The sequence below is a fragment of the Schistocerca cancellata genome, chromosome 8 (genome assembly GCF_023864275.1).
Source record: "Schistocerca cancellata isolate TAMUIC-IGC-003103 chromosome 8, iqSchCanc2.1, whole genome shotgun sequence".
NCBI lineage: Eukaryota > Metazoa > Arthropoda > Insecta > Orthoptera > Acrididae > Schistocerca > Schistocerca cancellata.
Window position 1 is genome coordinate 24,736,068 of NC_064633.1, and position 14,545 is coordinate 24,750,612.

Here is a 14,545-nt window from a genome sequence, read left to right on the forward strand (position 1 = left end):
ATTTTGTGGTTTTCTATATGCTAAATCAATCTTTCCGATAACTATTTCTCTTTGAGCATCTTCACAATTTTCCTGCAGGCATTTTTCCAGCTGTTGATTTCGTTCCCGAGTGACTTACGTTGCTGTATTCCTGCCTTTTGTACTTCCTTCTTTCGTCAAGCAGCTGAAGTGTTTCTTGTGATACCTAACGTTTTTTCGCAGCTACATTTCTTGTAGCTAAGTTTGTCTACCTAATTTCTGTCGTTGCTTTTTCTAGAGACATCAATTCTTCTTCAACTGAAGTTTGTATTATGGTACTCATTATGGGAGTATCTACAGTCTTACAAAACTTCAAACACACTCCGTCATTTCTCCCTCCCACTTCTGTCCCACATGGTTCTTCCGGACAATTCTAAACTGTAATCAAATGTTCTTCGTCATTAAACTGTCATCCAAGCCTATATCTGCTCCTGGACACGCCTTACAATCTAGCGTCTTAATTCGGAGCCCAGTCTGAACGATGTAATACAGTTGGAATATTTGGGTATCTGTGGGCCTTATCCGAGTGTTCCTCCATCTCTTAGTTTTTGAACATGCTATTCCCTATTACTTGCAGATATTTATTGCAGAATTCAGTTGCTCTTCTTCCTCTCACATTCCTCCTACCAATTCCATATTTTCCTGTATGTTTGACTTCGTCCCTTCTGTGCTGGTGTAAGCTGTCGCCAGCACTCCGAGCGGCAAAGAGGCTGCGAGAAGATCGATAGTAGGTATCGGAGCAAGCGAGCTTATCAGGAGAGAGGCCAAAGACAAACTCTCAAGAAACGTACCGCCAACGCCCTTTCGACCGCCAGTATTTAGATCGCCACCGCGGACCGGAGGGCCCTGTCAGTCAGTCATCCAATGAGTCAACGAGTCGTCATTAGTCACATCGCAGCTTCCAGCTCAGAGCTGGTCAGTACCTAGCGACCAAAGTAGTGTGAACAGCAGGACGTGTACTCCACTAACTGTGAGGCTAATGTGGACTATTACAGTAGAGCTTGTACCACAACATCTGAACTATCTCAAGTTAAGTAACTTCTTTTTCCTAAGAATAAAGAACCCTGTTAATACATGTGTGCAGTTTGCGTTATAGAAGAAGATACCAGCCACCAAACACATCCTCTCCTTGCTTCCCGTGGTACAAGCCCACAGTGACAACGGGACGAAACAAAACTTTCCCCTTCTACTTTGCTCCAATCCTCCATGATTATTAGATGATCATCCCCATACTGAATAACCAATTCAATGCCTTCATTTCCATTGCTTCACTTGTGGAATCGGCATGTACGCTACAAATATTGTTGTTAGAGTTGGTTTGCTGTCAATGCTGATGAGCAAAACCCCAGCTAGCACTGAACAGTTCATTCCCAGCAACACGTCGCTATTCATAGGGAAACTTACTCCCCTTTCGGTGACTGTTGTTATTACCCTATATGTGTTTGATCAGAGATCCTTATATTCTTTCTAGTTCACACCACTGTCTCTACATTGATGGTTTTCCGATTTTCTAGTTTCACCATCAGTTTCAAACCTCTTACAAATCCTCACTTCCCTCGTCCCAGAGATCCGAGTGGGGAACTAATCCAATATCTTTTGCCTATGAAGAGGTCACCATGGTACGTTTTTCAGTGACAGGCCAAAATGTCCTGTGGATACATATTACGTCTTTTTAATGCAGTGGTTTCCATTTGAGCCGTGGTGTGGCTGGCCCCAGTGTACATGGCATCGCTGCCATCGGTTATAAGGTCACCATCTTTGCCTTCCGCGATTCAGGCCGGTGGTCGTGTGGTTAACGGAGAGAGAAAACAGACAGCGGAGTGGATATACGCAGGATCAGAGGTGGCTTGTTGACGTTTACCGTGAGGCCTGTGGAACGCCACCTGTACGCTATGGGCAGGGTCAGCGAGACATCCCGGCAGTGACCTGATGGGACCTCGGGTTTGGTATCGCGGTGGTGCACTGTTGTGTTTCGGGGCTTTTCTGCTGCGAGGGCATGTATAGGTTCTTGTTACTGGCCATTGAAGTTCAGATGTGTCTATGGCGTGACGGAGGAAATGTGTGATGCTCGCCGCTGTTGCATTTGAAAACACTTCGTCTGCCTTGTGTCTGTGCAGGAAATTATGTGAAGTAAATAGCTGATACCACGGCGACGCCTTGCTCTCATGCGTTGTTGAATATATTTCGTAATTACTGAATGGTGAAGATATCCCACTTGTAAAGCCAATGAAGCCTTTTGAGCCATACGAAGGTACTGTTTTATTCTGCTTAAATCTGTGTCAGTTATATGTGCATTTATATGCCCTTCTACCACCATTGACTTCTGAGCCTCATGCCGTTGATCATTACCGATTCTTCCACCTTTTGTCAGCAGTTTCCGACACCAAAGTACAGAGGCTGCCCCGAAAGTGACAGTCCATCCGCCCTCTCTGACAATGTTGTTGGTACAACGAAAGTGTCTACTTATACCAGAAGTCATCATTGTTGATGATTTTTATTCTAAATCTGAGTAGTGGCAGAGTCGAATCTGGGATCCAGGACATGTAAGTTATTAGTGAAAAACGCGATCATTAGGCAGTGGGTGCAGCAATTACTATGTCTCTGTTTATGTCGAAGGCACGTACTATATGGTCCTTCCAAGATGCTCGCGAAGTCCGTTGCTTATCTGGAACAAGAATCGGAACTATAAACTTCTTGCGAAAAAGTTTACTTTACAACCATATACCTCAAGAGCGTTTTTCGCAGATATTTCACCAACTTTTTAATTGTGACATAAAGTAAGATAATCACAGTCCTTTACTAGGCACGATGCTACTGGATAAGGCGCACGCTTATCTTCATCTGACGTTCGAACTGAGTTAGCAGCCAGCTATAGCGAGACGTTCAGTTTAATGTTGACTGCCAACCACGGTGCATCTCGTCATTTTACAATTTATCAAACATTTCCAGAGGCAACGCCGTGGATAAAAATCGTTATATTCGTCAGGGCTCGAATAGTAGACGTTTTGGATCTATAGTGTGTCACATGAGTCACATTTTTTTTCTTTCTTTGATGTTTAGCAACAAGGTAAATAAAAACCGTAGCTGAAGCGATAAGTATCAGTCTAAAGATAAACTGAAACGTTTTATGTTTCACTGTCATAATGTACTTTCTTTCGTTTGGTTTGATTTCAGCTGATGTATGTTCTTATTTATAGAAATCAGTATTCAGTGATTGCGGAGATTAGAACGACAATTAACATCTTACATCTCTACCTTTACCTCAAAGTTTCATGCAAAATTATCTGTAGTTTTCGCGAATGCCGAGTATGTCAGTACACAATTGTCTTCGAGATAATGCATTATGTTCGAACAAAATATATATTCCAAAATCCTGCTGCATATCGACATTAGTGATATGGGCCTGTAAATTAGTCGATTATTTCTGTTGCATTTCTTTAATATCGGTGTAACTTGTGTAACTTTCCATTCTTTGAATACGGATCATTCAGTTTGACACGAAACTCTTCTAAAAGCGAATTTTTTCTGTCTGAAGATTGTCACAGTGAGTGAAGTTTATCTTTTTAAATTCTTCAGAATCAGGATAAACGGAAGGCTGTCTTAGTAGTATTTCATTATTTAAGATTTTGTGCGAAAACTGAATACTGCAATAACATTGATCTCCACTGTCTCTGATAATCAAACATAAAGGCTTACCAACTTTGCTTTGTTCCGTTCTATTATCTCGTATGGTGTTAAACACTCGTGCTCATAAATTAAAGATAACGCTGATACATGGTGAAACAACGCTCGGGTGGGCGGTTTGCGGGTTTAAATCACGTCGGGGTACGACCATGCGGTGCATTTGATCTGCGGTCATCGCACGGTGGCGCTGGCAGCAGTCCACATACGCAGAGGTGTGTTTGTGGATGTCAGAGTATGGTGCAGCGAGTAAGTGTTCAGACGTTTTCAGACGTGCTAATGGTGACTGTGTGTTGAAAATGGCTCAAGAGACACATGTTGATGACGTTATGAGGGGTAGAATCCTACTGCTACTGGAGGCTGATCAAACACAGCAGGTCGTAGCATGGGCCCTCCGTGTGCCACAAAGTGTGATCTCAAGATTATGGCAACGATTCCAGCAGACAGGAAACGTGTCCAGGCGCTACAGTACTGGACGTCCACAGTGTACAACACCACAAGAAGACCGATATCTAACCATCAGTGACCGCAGACGGCCACGGAGTACTGCAGGTAGCCTTGCTTGGGACCTTACTGCAGCCACTGGAACAGTTGTCTCCAGACACACTGTCTACAGACGACTGAACAGACATTATTTATTCGCCCGGAGACCTGCAAGGTGCATTCCACTGACCCCTGGTCACAGGAGAGCCCGTAAATCCTGGTGTCAAGAACACAAGTACATGGTCATTGGAACAGTGGTCCCAGGTTATGTTAACGGACGAGTCAAGGTATAGTCTGAACAGTGATTCTCGCCGGATTTTCATCTGGCGTGAACCAGGAACCAGATACCAATCCATTAACGTCCTTCAAAGGGACCTGTATATAGCGGTTCTGGCGCTGCAGTCCGGAACCGCAGGTTCGAATCCTGCCTCGGGCATGGGTGTGTGTGATGTCCTTAGGTTTGTTAGGTTTAAGTAGTTCTAAGATCTAGGGGACTTATGACCTAAGAAGTTGAGTCCCGTAGTGCTCAGAGCCATTTGAACCATTTGGACCTGTATGGAGGTCGTGATTTGATGGTGGTGGGATTATGATTGGTTCACGTACACCCCTGCACGTCTTTGACAGAGGAACTGTAACAGGTCAGGTGTGTCAGGACGTCATTTTTCCCCAGTATGTCCGCCTTTTCAGGGGTGCAGTGGGTCCCACCTTCCTCCTGATGGATAATAACGCAAGGCCCCACCGAGCTGCCATCGTGGAGGGGTAGCCTGAAACAGACAATATCAGGCGAATGGAGTGGCCTACCTGTTCTCCAGACCTAAATCCCATCGAGCACGTCTGAGATGCTCTCGGTTGACGTATCGTTGCACGTCTTCACAACCCTAGGACACTTCAGGAGCTCCGACAGGCACTGGTGCAAGAATGGGTGGGGGGGGGGGGGGGGGCTATACCCAAGCAGCTGCTCGACCACCTGACCCAGAGCATGCCAACTCGTTGTGCAGCCTGTGTACATGTGCATGGTAATCATATCCCATATTGATGTCGGGGTACATGCGCAGGAAACAGTGGCGTTTTGTAGCACATGTTTTGGACGGTTTTCTGAACTTATCACCAATACTGTGTTCTCTATGTGCCTATTCTATTAGCGCCACTTTTGTGTAGTGCCATGTTGTGTGGCACCACATTCTGCAATTATTCTTAATTTATGAGCATGAGTGTATTTAGGGCAACTATGTGCACTCAGCAAGTATTTTCTGAACCTAGAAAAGCGTGATCAGTCTGGTTTTTGGTCTCACTTCGTGAACTTCGAATAGGCCGTTGTTCAGGTGTCCCGAAATATTAACCCCCACACATCTGTACATACATCTACATCTACATGACTACTCTGCAATTCACATTTAAGTGTTTGGCAGAGGGTTCATCGAACCACAATCATACTATCTATCTCTCTACCATTCCACTCCCGAACATCGCGCGGGAAAAACGAACACCTAAACTTTTCTGTTCGAGCTCTTATTTCTCGTATTTTATTTTGATGATCATTCCTACCTATGTAGGTTGGGCTCAACAAAATATTTTCGCATTCGGAAGAGAAAGTTGGTGACTGAAATTTCGTAAATAGATCTCGCGGCGATGAAAAACGTCTTTGTTTTAATGACTTCCATCCCAAGTCGCGTATCATATCTGCCACACTTTCTCCCCTATTACATGATAATACAAAACGAGCTGCTCTTTCTTGCGCCCTTTCGATGTCCTCCGTCAGTCTGTAACGGAACATATTAAAGGCTTTACTGTATCGAAGTATGTGATACCCTCCAAATTCAACCAGTTTAACGAGTATTTATGATTGTAGAAAAGTTATTGTGTATGTTAACAATGATTGCATAACATGTCTGCATAAACAGTCAAACCATTAAATTATACTGAGTAACTGACCCACACAAAAGTTTATATCACTTGATCACTGATACAGCAAATGTCATCATGTAAAAACACTAAGTTCATCTTAAATAATTAATATGAAGTACGAAAAATAGTAGCCAACTTAGGTATTTTGGATCTCCTTAAATAAAAATCACCCAGTGAAACCTATTTGTTCACTAGGAGCGTTTTCACTCAATATTCACGTAAGCAATCCTATTTTAGACGAAAACCAATGTAATTCTTAATAATTCATGTTATTTACTTATTTATGCAAATTAGAGAAGTCAATTGACGAACTTCTAAAAAACGGCCTTTTTGTAACAAAGAATTATTCTGTCAAGTCAACAAATCTGTCTGTCATTTTAATAACATGTTAAATTATGTCACTCGATGCAAATTAATAACTTTTCTGCACAAATTATGATAACAGATGTACATGTGACTTATAAACTATATCTCCTTTTAGTAGTTCTTTGACAATGTTATAAATACAAGCAGCAAGAACGGTCGAGAGGCAGTCGGAATGTCACTTTGGTACAGTGTGTTTGTGTATTATTGTTTGAGGTGGATAAACAATGCAAAGAACATGTAACGGAAGTTGTGTTGTGTCATAGTCTTTGGTGGACAGTGGAATTAAGATGGCCACCAGAGAAATAAATATTTGAAGTTTACATATTTGTTGGTTTCGCTCGTTCTTCATCATCAAAAGCACATAAAAAACACGGGACCTCATGTTTTTAACCCTAGACAACCAGATGTAGAGCCAGCATCACCATCGAGAGACAGCAGCGATCCAGCAAGTAGCAGCGATTACCACAATACAATGCATTTTAATCGCGCCAACCTAACATCAAGTGCTAACAAGCTCCGTAAATGGGAGTGAAATAGTGCGATTATAGCAATTAGCAATATCTACGACCAGGCGACCATTACAAAAGTGGGGGCTCGTCCGGGATCTTAAAGTGCATCGATGATAATAGTGCAGCGATAAATTTCGTAAGTGCTTATCATTCCAAAAAAGTTTATTTGTGCAGTGTGGCAACAGTGAAAATATGTCAAAATTAAATAAATAAATAAAGTGTGTTTGTACGACTACGCCGCTCGGAAGATTAACGTCTGGATTATGTCAATGGAATTCATCAATCAAGACTTCAGCTTCGATAAAACCGAATAGAAGTGAAGAAAGCCAACAGGAACACCGATCACGACATCTTAGCATAGCTGCATATAGCAAGGTATTTTGTTGTTGTTGTCATTTAAAATAATTATTAGTTAACATGTCTCTACCTGAGAGTGATGAGATCGTAGGAAATGTAAAAATTGAACCAGGGGATGGTGATCAATTAAACTTAACAGAGTGGCTAGCAGGGTTTGCAACTCAAATAAGTTCGCAACTTAAACAATCAATTGAACAAGTAAGTTTGAATTTTAAACAATCAAGTGAACAAGTACGTTTGGATGTTAAACAATCAAGTGAACAAGTAAGTTTGAAACTCACAGATAGACTGGATAAGTTAAGTTTGGATTTTGATCTATTAAGTACTCATCTCAATGAGAAGTGTGAGGAAATTAAAACTACCCTCAGTAAGGACACTAGAGAACAGTTGATTAACTTGAAATTCTTTTCTGAAGTGTAAGTTGAAAGTTTAAATGAAAACATACAAGCTAACACAGACAGCATTGCTGTCATCTACAACAGAGTAGATACTGAAGTTGAAAGATTAGAACAGAGAATAGACAAAACTTCAGAAAACCTTAAACAAGAATACAACCTGTATACCACTAATGTAGATACAAAAGTAGAAAATATACACACTAAATGTACACAATTGGAGGACGCATTGATGTCCAAACAAACGATTTACAATCAAAATACAATGTATGGGCACATCCAAGTGAAATGCTTTCCTGGTGAAAATCTGCACCCTATTGACTTTATTCACCAATGTAAGGATATGTTTGTCGTAGGAATGTCAGATAACATAAAAATTAAGTTAGTAAAACGGTTTCTAGAAGGGGAGGCCCTATCCTGGGCAAATGAGAATAATGATTCTTGGAATACTTTTGAAGAGTTTGAAGCTAAATTTATTTGCAAATTTTGGTCACAATCCATACAAGCCAGATTAAAGTCAGAATTTCTAAATGGACCAGTGTATAGAGGGAAAGTAAGGGGAATGCAAAAATTTTGCAGAGATCAATTGAAAAAACTTGCTCACTTGAATAACTCTTTTGATATTATGACACAAATTGATGTTTTAAAAAGAAGGTTACCAGAGAGACTGCAGTGGGAATTCGTTCATGGACCAGACGATTCAATGGAAGAGTTCCTGAAATTTGTAGATAGATTAGATAGGTCCTTGGAAAGAGAAAATAACCAAAGTTTTGGCTCTGGCAACAATCAGTATGGGGGGTGGAACAGGAATGTAAATAGAGATTATTATGGGAGGAGAGACTTTGAAAATTCTGGGAATAATGCTCCAAATAGGGGAGATAGGAGATATGAAAATGATTTCAGAAATAATACACAGGAGGGAGGATGGAGGAGAGATAACAGGAATGATAGAAATAGGTATTGGGGAAGAGAACAAGATAGAAGGGGGTTTGTTGAAACTAGTGAACAAAACGACAACTACAAACGGACAGACCGAGGGAACCAGCCGGGAAACGGTGGACAGTCCCACTAGATGTCCGTATTTTTGGGGCTAGACAATATTATGACAGGACAACACATAACCGAAACTGGAAAAGGAGAGGATACAATGTAAAGAGTAAGTACCATGAAAATACTGATGTTGTTAGAATGAATAAATTAGAATTTAATAAAAGGTTTTGGGATACTATGAGTAAAAGTGATACAGTTAATAAAAACAGTGTTCAAGCACAGGTAGTTAGTGAAAGTGCAGAAGTTGAAGGTATTGCAGAGTTCCATAGTTGGGCTGAAAAAGATACTGGTGTTAATATCAAGTCAGACACACCACAAATAGAATCTATCTTGGGGGGTTTATTTGATAAGAAGGGGGATGACGAAGTGTTTAATGGAGCCAAAGACTCAATTGCTGAGATTCAGATACATAGGGGGGAAACTGAAGATGGGGTTGTTGTGGAGGAGGACGAAGAAGGAATAGAGGGACATTTAAATAATAATCCTAAATCAAGTGATGTTATTGATGAGAGTGTGGAGGGAGAAATAAAAGTATTTGTAGAATTGAAAAGTGATGATGAGGTAAAGGTAAGTGATGTGACAAATATGGGTAATAATGAGGTTAATGTAAGTGAAATGCAGACTAGGGAATGTGTATCTGAGGACAAGCTATTGCCTATTGGGAACTATGAAACACTAATCTATGAGAATGGTAATAATAATAATATTAAAGAAAATATAAAGGGATGGAATGTAAATGTGTGTTTTCAAGAGAAAGGGGAAAAGTTTTTAGAAGTTTTGTGGAACAACTATGGAAACTGTATAAACAAAGATGCCTTTTGGAAAGAATTAGCAAAGGTAAGTGCAACCTTGTATCCTACATGGTGGACAAGAATTCGTAGTGGACTTTATAAAAAAGGGGGTGAAAACAGTAGTTTGTTAAGTGACAACACAGTGTTAAAAGGAACTGATGAAAACAAAGGTTTATGTTTAAATGTCAATGCTTTGCAAACAGAGAGGGATGTGTCTAAGTGCAGGAAAGGGACATTAGACTTAGGAACTAAAGAAATTGAAAATGATCTATTGTTTGAAAATACTGAAATAGACAAAGATGTTGAGCTAGGTTGTCCATATGTAAAAGTAAACATTGACATTTGTCCATTTGAAATAAAAGAAAGCCCACATCCTAATGCGTACAGACTTATCTTTCCCAGATCAAGAAGGTTATTTGGATTAAGAAACATCACTGAATTGAAACCATATAAACATGATTAAGCACATTTCCCTGTTTGAATACAGTTACTTACCCATTTTCCATAAAGCATGTTATCAGCAAAGATTCTTTTTTTTTTGGGTGTGTCAAAGAGCAACTACCACTCATCCTACAGACCCTGGAAAAGTTCCAGACCTCTGAGAGAATGTTTTTAAATTTTTTATTGTCGCTATTGAATATTAAATTTTGAGACATCTTCTTTACTTGCAATGGGCAAGAAGGTGACAAACATTTATCACTTTCCTTTTTGTATTATTGAATATGGGACATAATTGCACCAAAAGAAAAAAAGACAATGAAAAAATTGTTGTGCAAGACCCATCATTTGGTTACTATTGTGTTCTTAGGCATAAGATTTGTGTACAATTTTCTACAGCTAATCAGATGTGCACCAAGTTTGATGTTTGTGTTATGTTGTGACCAATTTAAGTGTCCAATTTTGGTATTTATATGTTCTTGTACTATCTTGACTGTGTCTCAATGGGAGACAATGTTTAAAAAATTCTTCTTTTTTTGTTAAATGCATATTATATTCATACATGTGACTTCTCTAGTGTTTGTGTTTATATATATCATGTCCATACTTATATTTATGTTCTTTGTTTTCATTTCTTTTATGTGGCTCAAAAAGAGCAGACAGTTGCAATATTTTCCTATCGACATATGACCTGTCCATCTATGTAATATATTTATGTTCCTTCTATTATCTTGATTCTTCTGTGACTCAATGAGAGCTGACTTTGAAATAATTTACATATATTTTTTATATATCTTAAAATCGCATGTGATATGTTTGTGTCTGTTTTTGATCATTTTCCATGTGGCTCACTGGGATCAAAGATTAACATTTTTTTTTACTTTCATATATTATTAAATATTTTTATTATGCTATCATACTGAGAGCCATAGCACAAAGTGCATTTGAAACAACACAACTAAAATATTTGCAGGAAAAAGTCATTTTGAAACGGTGTAACGGTCCTTGTATACATACACATTATGCATAGAAAAACAAAAAAATTATTAAAGTAGTACTTTCCCAAATTTTAACCATTTGACACATTTGTCCTAGTCGGCTAATATCATTAACGTTCTGTAAATGATATTACCCGAGGGGGGGTATTGTAACGGAACATATTAAAGGCTTTACTGTACCGAAGTATGTGATACCCTCCAAATTCAACCAGTTTAACGAGTATTTATGATTATAGAAAAGTTACTGTGTATGTTAACAGTGATTGCATAACATGTCTGCATAAACAGTCAAACCATTAAATTATACTGAGTAACTGACCCGCACAAAAGTTTATATCACTTGATCACTGATACAGCAAATGTCATCATGTAAAAACACTAAGTTCATCTTAAATAATTAATATGAAGTACGAAAAATAGTAGCCAACTTAGGTATTTTGGATCTCCTTAAATAAAAATCACCCAGTGAAACCTATTTGTTCACTAGGAGCGTTTTCACTCAATATTCACGTAAGCAATCCTATTTTAGACGAAAACCAATGTAATTCTTAATAATTCATGTTATTTACTTATTTATGCAAATTAGAGAAGTCAATTGACGAACTTCTAAAAAACGGCCTTTTTGTAACAAAGAATTATTCTGTCAAGTCAACAAATCTGTCTGTCATTTTAATAACATGTTAAATTATGTCACTCGATGCAAATTAATAACTTTTCTGCACAAATTATGATAACAGATGTACATGTGACTTATAAACTATATCTCCTTTTAGTAGTTCTTTGACAATGTTATAAATACAAGCAGCAAGAACAGTCGAGAGGCAGTCGGAACGTCACTTTGGTAAAGTGTGTTTGTGTGTTATTGTTTGAGGTGGATAAACAATGCAAAGAACATGTAACGGAAATACTACTTTGTGTTGTGTCATGGTCTTTGGTGGACAGTGGAATTAAGATGGCCACCAGAGTAATAAATATTTGAAGTTTACATATTTGTTGGTTTCGCTCGTTCTTTATCATCAAAAGCACATAAAAAACACGGGACCTCATGTTTTTAACCCTAGACAACCAGATGTAGAGCCAGCATCACCATCGAGAGACAGCAGCGATCCAGCAAGTAGCAGCGATTACCACAACACAATGCATTTTTATGGCGCCAACCTAACATCAAGTGCTAACAAACTCCGTAAATGGGAGTGAAATAGTGCGATTATAGCAATTAGCAATATCTACGAACAGGCGATCATTACAAGTCCCACCTGGTAAGGATCCCACACCGCGCAGCAATATTCTAACACAGGACGAACGAGTGTAGTGTAAGCTGTCTCTTTAGTGGACTTGTTGCATCTTCTAAGTGTCCTGCCAATGAAACGCAACCCTTGGCTCGCCTTGCCCATAATACACTCCTGGAAATGGAAAAAAGAACACATTGACACCGGTGTGTCAGACCCACCATACTTGCTCCGGACACTGCGAGAGGGCTGTACAAGCAATGATCACACGCACGGCACAGCGGACACACCAGGAACCGCGGTGTTGGCCGTCGAATGGCGCTAGCTGCGCAGCATTTGTGCACCGCCGCCGTCAGTGTCAGCCAGTTTGCCGTGGCATACGGAGCTCCATCGCAGTCTTTAACACTGGTAGCATGCCGCGACAGCGTGGACGTGAACCGTATGTGCAGTTGACGGACTTTGAGCGAGGGCGTATAGTGGGCATGCGGGAGGCCGGGTGGACGTACCGACGAATTGCTCAACACGTGGGACGTGAGGTCTCCACAGTACATCGATGTTGTCGCCAGTGGTCGGCGGAAGGTGCACGTGCCCGTCGACCTGGGACCGGACCGCAGCGACGCACGGGTGCACGCCAAGACCGTAGGATCCTACGCAGTGCCGTTGGGGACCGCACCGCCACTTCCCAGCAAATTAGGGACACTGTTGCTCCTGGGGTATCGGCGAGGACCATTCGCAACCGTCTCCATGAAGCTGGGCTACGGTCCCGCACACCGTTAGGCCGTCTTCCGCTCACGCCCCAACCTCGTGCAGCCCATCTCCAGTGGTGTCGCGACAGGCGTGAATGGAGGGACGAATGGAGACGTGTCGTCTTCAGCGATGAGAGTCGCTTCTGCCTTGGTGCCAATGATGGTCGTATGCGTGTTTGGCGCCGTGCAGGTGAGCGCCACAATCAGGACTGCATACGACCGAGGCACACAGGCCCAACACCCGGCATCATGGTGTGGGGAGCGGTCTCCTACACTGGCCGTACACCACGGGTGATCGTCGAGGGGACACTGAATAGTGCACGGTACATCCAAACCGTCATCGAACCCATCGTTCTACCATTCCTAGACCGGCAAGGGAACTTGCTGTTCCAACAGGACAATGCACGTCCGCATGTATCCCGTGCCACCCAACGTGCTCTAGAAGGTGTAAGTCAACTACCCTGGCCAGCAAGATCTCCGGATCTGTCCCCCATTGAGCATGTTTGGGACTGGATGAAGCGTCGTCTCACGCGGTCTGCACGTCCAGCACGAACGCTGGTCCAACTGAGGCGCCAGGTGGAAATGGCATGGCAAGCCGTTCCACAGGACTACATCCAGCATCTCTACGATCGTCTCCATGGGAGAATAGCAGCCTGCATTGGTGCGAAAGGTGGATATACACTGTACTAGTGCCGACATTGTGCATGCTCTGTTGCCTGTGTCTATGTGCCTGTGGTTTTGTCAGTGTGATCATGTCATGTATCTGACCCCAGGAATGTGTCAATAAGGTTTCCCCTTCCTGGGACAATGAATTCACGGTGTTCTTATTTCAATTTCCAGGAGTGTATTATCTATGTGGTCTTTCCAACTGAAGTTGTTCGTAATTTTAACACCCAGGTACTTAGTTGAATTTACAGCCTTGAGAATTGTACTATTTATCGAGTAATCGAATTCCAACGGATATCTTTTGGAACTCATGTGGATCACTTCACACTTTTCGTTATTTAGCGTCAACTGCCACCTGCCACACCATACAGCAATTTTTTCTAAATCGCTTTGCAACTGATACTGGTCTTCGGATGACCTTACTAGACGGTAAATTACAGCATCATCTGCGAACAACCTAAGAGAACTGCTCAGGTCATTTATATAGATCAGATACAGCAGAGGTCTCAGGACGCTTCCCTGGGGAACACCTGATATCACTTCAGTTTTACTCGATGATTTGCCGTCTATTACTACGAACTGAGACCTTCCTGACAGGAAATCACGAATCCAGTCATACAACTGAGACGATACCCCATAGGCCCGCAGCTTGATTAGAAGTCGCTTGTGAGGAACGGTGTCAAAAGCTTTCCGGAAATCTAGAAATACGGAATCAACTTGAGATCCCCTGTCGATAGCGGCCATTACTTTGTGCGAATAAAGAGCTAGCTGCCTTGCACAAGAACGATGTTTTCTGAAACCATGCTGATTACGTATCAATAGATCGTTCCCTTCGAGGTGATTCATAATGTTTGAATACAGTATATGCTCCAAAACCCTACTGCAAACCGACGTCAGTGATATAGGTCTGTAG